General features: G+C 53.7%; 2 long non-coding RNA genes across 2 annotated transcripts; both read right to left on the reverse strand.

The window, feature by feature from the left end:
* Nucleotides 1-1,647: 1,647 nt before the first annotated feature.
* Nucleotides 1,648-5,256, reverse strand: LOC141576181 (uncharacterized). Its single transcript, XR_012504434.1, has 4 exons — nt 5,133-5,256; nt 3,619-3,771; nt 2,620-2,678; nt 1,648-1,763 (listed from the first exon to the last, which is right to left on the reverse strand). It is a non-coding gene; the product is annotated as an uncharacterized LOC141576181 (long non-coding RNA).
* Nucleotides 5,257-5,405: 149 nt separating this feature from the next.
* LOC141576179 (uncharacterized) lies at nt 5,406-6,896 on the reverse strand. The gene is made up of 3 exons (XR_012504432.1): nt 6,729-6,896; nt 5,746-5,878; nt 5,406-5,483 (listed from the first exon to the last, which is right to left on the reverse strand). It is a non-coding gene; the product is annotated as an uncharacterized LOC141576179 (long non-coding RNA).
* Between the last annotated feature and the right edge of the window lie 2,638 nt (nt 6,897-9,534).

The following is a 9,534-nucleotide window of genomic DNA, read 5'->3' on the forward strand; positions in this document are numbered from 1 at the left end:
AGGACGGCACTCCCCGCCAACTTCACCAGCTCAACGCAAGCTTGCCCGGAGAGGACCAGGAACACGGAGACGGGACGGAAGTGAAGAGCTCATTCTCCACACGAGCAAGCACAGCCGCACCAGGGTCACCGCTCTGCCTGCAGGGCTCTGCCTGCAGGACACTGCCAGGCCCTCTCTGCCCCCTCCTCACAAAGGGCCCTCTTCCGCCCCGCATTGGCTGCCCCTGGGCGCAAAGAGCCCTGGGGAGCTGGGCATCCCGGAGTCCTGCGGCGGAGCTGGCCAAGGGCTCCTGAGGGGACAAGGCTGTCCTCAGAAGGGACTCAGGCTCCGCTACAATCATCCCTATTCTCAGGGACGTCTGGAATTTACGTTCGCTACGGAACGCACCCTACTTGCGTGCTACGGGAGAGTGACGTGTGGAGTCTCAACCCCACACCTGACACCAAAGGGACTGTACCAGCTCGTGCGCAAAACCCCACGGTGTGCCATGAGACCGACGAACAGGTCTGACATCTTCCAGGGCAGGCCCTACCCCGCGCAGGGTGGGGGAAAATCACAACGTACGCACTCTGGTGCGCATGGGAATACCCCCGCAGGGAAGGAGGCATTTTCACGGCGGGCTCTTTCCCTTCCAGCCTCTATTCCCTACTACAAACGCACCATCTCCGAGAGCCAGGCTTTTCTGCCCAGACTACAACTGGAGGCAGCGGCCAAGACACACTTAACTCCCGAGAAAAGACAGTGACGGGCTGTGACTTTTACCACACCCAGGAAGACTCAAAATTGCACAAAGCACACCGTACAAAGCTGGAGGTAGTGCTTTGCCCCTTTACCAGTTAACAGGGTCTGAATGGACATTCTAAAAAGGAGAATCACCTGGCATGAGCCGGGAAACCATTCAAAAGTACGATGACACAGAAATCCGTCTCAGTGACCCAGGAGCAACCCCAGGTGCAGGAGGTCAGGAAGGAGTCAGCCGAGCCAGGAGAAGTCAGTGTGGAGCGAGGGCTCACCCTACTCACGCTGTTTCGAGAAAATCACAGTCAAAGTCTGCGGACCCCGGCTCCTAAGCACTCCCTCATGGCTCCTGCAGGCACCAGCCAAGGCGAAGTGCTCCCGGGAGAAGCAGCCCACTGGCTCCTGGGCAAGAGTTTTGAGTCTGAAAAGGCAGCGACACGCCATGCCAGACCCGTCACAGGACACACAGTCTGCAGACGAGGCCAGGAACGGCTGCCGGGAGAAAGGGAAGATCACCTTTCCCAGGACGAGGTCCAACAGAGAATGACCACCCCACTTACCTGGGCCTCCGGGGCCGCCACAGGTGGGCGGGCGCTGCCGGGCCACTCCGGAGCCGTGCCAGGTCCCGCGTCGGCTAAAAACCACAGAAAAGTATGGAGGATTAGGCTTTCCTGCGTAGACACTTCTGAAGAGAAACAAAAGCTTTGAGCCTTCCTTCCCTCCTTCCTTCCCCGTATCACACTCATTTCTTGGAGGAACTGGATACTGACCCCAGGAAATCCTGCATGCTAAGCCCGCAATCTCTCCACTGCTGAGCTACATATACCCTTCCCCCCAGAGCACACTAGTTTCTAGGCACAGAGAACAAGAAATGCCAGCCACGTTCACTAACTTACCCAGTATGTAATAAGCTCTGTGTGCTCCACCAACAGAGGTCAGTGTTTTATGATCCGTCAGCTCCTGCGGAGCCAATTCTACAGTCCAAGTAGCATACTCCGGTTTTGTAATTTCGGGCTTAGTCGCCCCTTCCAAGGAACACAAAAAAGATAAATCAGGAACCGAGATTCAGATCATGTGCATACGCTGAGTCAGTCAGGTAGACCAGTGTTATTTACAGAAGCTATCAGAACATAAGCCCTATCCTGGGAGAAGCTGGCGGTACAAGTAAAAGGCAGATTCTCCTCTCTGTTCTGCCAGAGGCTCAGGATCCATGAAAACAAATGAGCACCGAAATGTTTCAACAGCTCTACAACTGAGGTGAACGGGTACAGTAACGCCACAAAGGACAAGAGAGTCCGCTGCACGTGGATAGCTCAGGGAATGCTGGGAAGACCGCACTGTTTCATAAAAGAGAGATCCAGTACAGAGGGTGGATGTGGAGGGTCTTTGGGGAAGGGCAGCCTGAGTAAAAGGAGCAGGTGGGAAACAGCGTAAGGCATTAAGGAAACTAGAACACTGTTACTGGCGGTGGAAGGGGAAGACAAAACATGCTGCCTTGAAAATGAAACATCACTTAATTAATTTCAAGTGAGGACGGCAAAAAGAAGAACCAACCACAAGATACATGTAACTTTCGCAGGGATGAATTTCTTTTCAATATCCTCTAATAAACTGTAAGGGAAAGACCCTGAAAAAAAGAATGCCCACACAGACACTATTTTCACAACGTGAGTCTGGAAAATGGACACAAGTGCATTATCCAGTCCTACGGCATTAAGCACAGAATCACATCCTAAACTGTAAGTTAAAAGCATAAGTCAAAAATTCTCATCAGCAGATGCAAACGTGAAAATGCACACTCACACCAACCCCCGGTTTATGACTCAGAAACCCCTGGTACTTATATAGACACACAAGGACATTAAAAACAAGAGACTGTACCTCATCCCAGGAAGATTCTCTTCCTCTCTCTTCTGTAAAGTGGCGCACTGACACACCATCTGTAAAATGTAGTTAAAGGTACGTTAATGAGAATATTCACGAATGTATATAAAAACCACCATGTGGGTCTATCTCCGTTCGTGGATGTGTCAAAACAAAAGTGGCAGAAAAGACTTTCAAAGAGTTAGAGCATTTTCTGAAAAAAATGCTTAAGTCACGGTTGGGATATATTTCAAACCAGGTAGTAAGAGGAAAACACTTGAAAAGAATGGATATGGAACTTGGGTTTGCGCACTATGTATTTCTAACATTTGAAGTTTGCTCTTGTTTTAGTTTTTTCTTTTCTTCTGTTTTTAATTGGAGGTACCGGGAATGAGCACACAGAATTCGGGATGCTAAGCAAGCATTCTATTTACCACTAACCTATGTCCTTCCCCGAGTCAACTAGCTTCTCGGCATAGATAAAATAAAATACAAAACACTCTTTCACTGTTCACTGCCTTACAAAACATGTTAGTTTGCTGAAGCGCAAAGATCTTTGAGGCCTTCTTCCCCGTATCACACTAAGTCTCACAACAGACCGAGTGGGAGACAGGTCTCAGGACCTTAGACTAAAGAGACCACAGGCCCCTGGTTCGGGTTTTTCTTCCATAACCGATCATCGGCTGTGGAATATCAGGGCTCCACTCGCCGCAGACAGTGACAGGGGCGGGCTTGTCCTACAGGGAGCCCGGAATGTGGTGTATGTTGAAGGCCCATGTGCAGAACCGACAGATCTGCCCTCCGTCAAACGACCCTCTTTCCCTCTACAACAGACACCTCCCTCCCCAGGGCAGGACTGGGAAGACGCGGTCCATCAAGTGCGTCTGCTAAGGGACCAGAGGGACACGGCCGTTAGCCCAGTAACGGCCGCCCGTGCACGGGGAAGCCCCGGAGAGCGATCTGCCCTTCTTCTGCAGTGACTCCAGGAAGAAACAGAGGACTATGCTTTCCTCTTACCGAGCGGAGCAGCTGGCGTTGGGGGCGAGGTTGCACAGGGCACCAAGGGAGACCATGTGCAGGTGCCAAGCTGGGGTACGAAGGGCCACACCCGGGTCAGGCCACGCAGGCAGGTCCTTGGAAAGTTTGGGGCCCTCCGGGCCACGGGGTTACCTGCAGGACAGAAGGGAGGGCTGGGTTGGATGACAGACATAAGCGCCAACAACGACAAGAGACGGAACCCAACGCAGCAGCCGTCGGCACCGGGCACCCTACCCTTCACCGGGTGCCCAGAGAGCAGCACGGTGCCACACGCTCCGCCCAGCCCTCTGGGGACTGCCTGCAGCCTGGGCCGCACAGGGGGATACGGGGATACGACCCTTATGCCGCACGTCACCGCCGCCGCTGTCTCCAATTGGAGGAAGCCAAGGGTCCTCTTGCCCTAGGGGCTGCACACAGAGATTCCAGCACACGGGCAAACTAGCGCCTTCCCAACAGCCAGCCGCTCTGTGCGGGACGGCCCTCCCAGCCAACTACCCCAGCTCCACGCAAGCTTGCCCGTCGCTGACCAGGAACACGTAGACAGGACGGACGTGAAGAGCTCATTCTCAACACGAGCAAGCAGAGCCGCACCAGGGTCACCGCTCTGCCTGCAGGGCTCTGCCTGCAGGACCCTGCCAGGCCCTCTCTGCAGCCTCCTCACAAAGGGCCCTCCTCCGCACCGCAGGGGCTGCCCCTGTGCGCAAAGAGCCCTGGGGAGCTGGGCATCCCGGTGTCCTGTGGCGGAGCTGGCCAAGGGCTCCTGAGGGGACAAGGCTGTCCTCAGAATGGACTCAGGCTCCGCTACAATCATCCCTATCCTCAGGGACGTCTGGATTTTACGTTCGCTACGGAACGCACCCTACCTGCGTGCTACGGGAGTGTGACGTGGGGAGTCTCAACCCCACACCTGACACCAAAGGTACTATACAAGCTCGTGCGCAAAACCCCACTGTGTGCCATGAGACCGACGAGCAGCTCTGACAGCTTCCAGGGCAGGCCCGACCCAGAGCAGAGTGGGGGACAAACACAACGTACGCACTCTGGTGGGCATTGGAATTCCCCCGCAGAGAAGGAGGCATTTTCACGGCGGGCTCTTTCCCTTCCAGCCTCTATTCCCTACTACAAACGCACCATCTCCGAGAGCCAGGCTTTTCTGCCCAGACTACAACTGGAGGCAGCGGCCAAGACACACTTAATTCCCGAGAAAAGACAGTGACGGGCTGTGACGTTTACCACACCCAGGAAGACTCAAAATTGCACAAAGCACACCGTACAAAGCTGGAGGGAGGGCTTTGCCCCTTTTCCAGTTACCAGGATCTGAATGGACATTCTAAACAGGAGAATCACCTGGCCTGAGCAGGTAAACCTGTCAAAAGAACGATGACACAGAAATCCGTCTCAGTGACCCAGGAGCAACCCCAGGTGCAGGAGGTCAGGAAGGAGTCAGCCGAGCCAGGAGAAGTCAGTGTGGAGCGAGGGCTCACCCTACTCACGCTGTTTCGAGAAAACCACAGTCAAAGTCTGCGGGCCCCGGCTCCTAAGCACTCCCTCATGGCTCCTGCAGGCACCAGCCAAGGCGACGGGCTCCCGGGAGAAGCAGCCCACTGGCTCCTGGGCAAGAGTTTTGAGTCTGAAAAAGGCAGCGACACGCCATGCCAGACCCGTCACAGGACACACAGTCTGCAGACGAGGCCAGGAACGTCTGCCGTGAGAACGGGAAGATCACCTTTCCCAGGACGAGGTCCAACAGAGAATGACCACCCCACTTACATGGGCCTCCGGGGCCGCCGCTGGTGCGCGGGTGCTGCCGGGCCACTCTGGAGCCGCGCCAAGTCCCGCGTCGGCTAAAAACCAAAGAAAAGGATGGAGGATTAGGCTTTGCTGCGAAGACACTTCTGAAGCGAAACAAAAGCTTTGTGCCTTCCTTCCTTCCTTCCTTCCCCCTATCATACTCGTTTCTTGGAGGAACTGGATACTGACCCCAGGAACTCCTGCATGCTAAGCCCGCATTCTCTCCACTGCTGAGCTACATATACCCTTCCCCCCAGAGCACACTAGTTTCTAGGCACAGAGAACAAGAAATGCCAGCCACGTTCACTAACATACCCAGTGTATAATAAGCTCGGTGTGCTCCACAAACAAAGGTCAGTGTTTTATGATCCGTCAGGACCTGCGGAGCCAATTGTACAGTCCAAGTAGCAGAATCTGGTTTTGTAATTTCGGGCTTAGTCGCCCCTTCCTAGGAACACAAAAAAGATAAATCAGGAACCGAGATTCAGATCATGTGCATACGCTAAGTCAGTCAGGTAGACAAGAGTTATTTAACGAAGCTATCAGAACATAAGCCCTATCCTGGGAGAAGCTGGCGTTACAAATAAAAGGCAGATTCTTTCTCTGTTCATCCAGAGGCACAGGATCCATGAGAACAAATCAGCACAGAAATGTTTCAACAGCTCTTCAACTGAGGTGAACTGGTAAAGTAACGCCACAAAGGAAAGGAGTGTCCGCTGCACGTGGATAGCTCAGGGAATGCTGGGAAGACCGCACTGTTTCATAAAAGAGACATCTAGCGCAGAGGGGGGATGTGGAGGGGCTTTGGGGAAGGGCAGCCTGAGTAAAAGTAGCAGGTGGGAAAAGCGTAAGGCATTAAGGAAACTAGACCACTGTTACTGGCGGTGGAAGGGGAAGACAAATCATGCTGCCTTGAAAATGAAACATCACTTCATTAATTTCAAGTGAGCACGGCTAAAACAAAAACCAACCCCAAGATACACCTAACTTTCCCAGGGATGAATTTCTTTTCAATATCCTCTAATAAACTGTAAGGGAACGACCCTGAAATAAAGAATGCTCACACAGACACTGGTTTCAAAACGTGAGTCTGGAAAATGAACACAAGTGCATTATCCAGTCTTACGGCATTAAGCACAGAATCACATCCTAAACTGTAAGTTAAAAGCATAAGTCAAAATTTCTCATCAGCAGAAGCAAACGTGAAAATGCACACTCAAACCAACCCCCGGTTTATGACTCAGAATCCCCTGGTACTTATATAGTAACACAAGGGCATTAACAAGAATAGACTGTACCTCATCACAGGAAGATTCTCTTCCTCTCTCTTCTGTAAAGTGGCGCACTGTCACACCATCTGTAAAATGTAGTTACAGGTACATTAATGAAAATATACACGAATGTATATTAAAACCATCATGTGCGTCTATCTCCGTTCGTGGATGTGTCAAAACAAAAGTGGCAGAAAAGACTTTCAAAGAGTTAGAGCATTTTCTGAAAAAAATGCTTAAGTCACGGTTGGGATATATTTCAAACCAGGTAGTAAGAGGAAAACACTTAAAAAGAATGGATATGGAACTTGTGTTTGCGCACTATGTATTTCTAACATTTGAAGTTTGCTCTTGTTTGTGTTTTTTCTTTTCTTCTGTTTTTAATTGGAGGTACCGGGAATGAGCACACAGAATTCGGGATGCTAAGCAAGCATTCTATTTACCACTAACCTATGTCCTTCCCCGAGTCAACTAGCTTCTCGGCATAGATAAAATAAAATACAAAACACTCTTTCACGGTTCACTGCCTTACAAAATATGTTAGTTTGCTGAAGGGCAAAAGATCTTTGAGGCCTTTTTCACCGTATCACACTAAGTCTCACATTAGACCGAGTGGGACACAGGTCTCAGGACCCTTGACTGAAGAGACCACAGGCCCTGGTTTCGGGTGTTTCTTCAATAACCGATCATCGGCTGTGGAAAGTCAGGGCTCCAATCCCTGCAGACAGTGACAGGGGAGGCTTGTCCTCCAGGGAGCCCGGAACGTGGTGTTTGTTGAAGGCCCGTGTGCAGAACCGACACGTCTGCCCTCCGTCAGAGGACCCTCTTTCCCTCTACAACAGACACCTCCATACCCAGGGCAGGACGGGAAAGGCGAGGTCCATCAAGTGCTTCTGCTAAGGGACCAGAAGTACACGGCCGTGAGCCCAGTCACGGCCGCCAGTGCACGGGGAAGCCCCGGAGAGCGATCTGATCTTCTTCTGCAGTGACTCCAGGAAAAAACAGAGGACTATGCTTTCCTTATACCGAGCCGAACAGCTAGGGGTGGGGGGCGAGATTGCACAGGGCACCAAGGGGGACCAGGTGCAGGTGCCAAGCTGGGTGACGACGGGCCACACCCGGGGCAGGTCACGCAGGCTGGTCCTCGGAAAGTATGTTGCCGTCTGGCCCACGGGGTGACCTGCAGGACAGAAGGGAGGGCTGGGTTGGATGACAGACAAAAGCGCCAACACCGACAAGAGACGAAACCCAACGCAGCAGCCGTCGGCACCGGGCACCCTCCCCTCCACCGTGTGCCCAGAGAGCAGCACGGTGCCACACGTTCCACCCAGCAATCTGGGGCCTGACGGAAGCCTGGGTCGCACAGGAGTCATGGGGATACGACTCTGAGGCCGCACATCGCCGCCTCCGCTGTCTCCAAGTGGAGGAAGCCAAGGGTCCTCTTGCCCGAAGGCTTCACACAGAGCTTTCAGCGCACGGGCAAACTAACGCCTTCCCAACAGCCAGCCGCTCTGGGCGTGACGGCCCTCCCCGCCACCTTCCCCAGCTCCACGCAAGCTTGCCCAGCGCGGACCAAGAACACGGAGACGGGACGGATGTGAAGAGCTCATCATCCACACGAGCAAGCAGAGCCGCAAAAGGGTCACAGCTCTGCCTGCAGGGCTCTGCCTGCAGGACCCTGCCAGGCCCTCTCTGCCCCCTCCTTACAAAGGGCCCTCCTCCACCCTGAAGGGGCTACCCCTGGGCACAAAGAGCGCTGGGGAGCTGGGCATCCCTGTGTCCTGCGGCGGAGCTGGCCAAGGGCTCCTGAGGGGACAAGACTGTCCACAGAAGGGACTCAGGCTCCGCTACAATCATCCCTATTCTCAGGGACGTCTGGTTTTTACGTTCGCTACGGAACGCACCCTAATTGCGTGCTACGGGAGAGTGACGTGGGGAGTCTAAACCCCACACCTGACACCAAAGGGACTGTACAAGGTCGTGCGCAAAACCCCACGGTGTGCCATGAGACCGACGAGCAGCTCTGACAGCTTCCAGTGCAGGCCCGACCCAGAGCAGGGTGGGGGACAAACACAACGTACGCACTCTGCTGCGCATCGGAATTCCCCCTCAGGGAAGGAGGCATTTTCACGGCGGGCTCTTTCCCTTCTAGCCTCTATTCCCTACTTCAAACGCAACATCTCCGAGAGCCAGGCTTTTCTGCCCAGATTACAACTGGAGGCAGCGGCCAAGACACACTTAACTCCCGAGAAAAGACAGTGACGGGCTGTGAAGTTTACCACACCCAGGAAGACTCAAAGTTGCACAAAGCACACCGTACAAAGCTGGAGGGAGGGCTTTGCCCCTTTTCCAGTTACCAGGATCTGAATGGACATTCTAAACAGGAGAATCACCTGGCCTGAGCCGGGAAACCAGTCAAAAGAACGACGACACAGAAATCCGTCTCAGTGACCCAGGAGCAACCCCAGGTGCAGGAGGTCAGGAAGGAGTCAGCCAAGCCAGGAGAAGTCAGTGTGGAGCGAGGGCTCACCCTCCTCATGCTGTTTCGAGAAACCCACAGTCAAAGTTTGCGGGCCCCGGCTAATAAGCACTCCCTCATGGCTCCTGCAGTCACCAGCCAAGGCGAAGGGCTCCCGGGAGAAGCAGCCCTCTGGCTCCTGGGCAAGAGTTTTGAGTCTGAAAAAGGCAGCGACATGACACGCCAGACCCGTCACAGGACACACCGTCTGCAGACGAGTCCAGGAACGGCTGCCGGGAAAACGGAAAGATCACCGTTCCCAGGACGAGGCCCAACAGAGCATGACCACCCCAATTAAGTGGGCCTCCGGGGCCG

The sequence above is a fragment of the Camelus bactrianus genome, chromosome 36 (assembly GCF_048773025.1).
Source record: "Camelus bactrianus isolate YW-2024 breed Bactrian camel chromosome 36, ASM4877302v1, whole genome shotgun sequence".
In the NCBI taxonomy this organism is placed as follows: Eukaryota; Metazoa; Chordata; class Mammalia; order Artiodactyla; family Camelidae; genus Camelus; species Camelus bactrianus.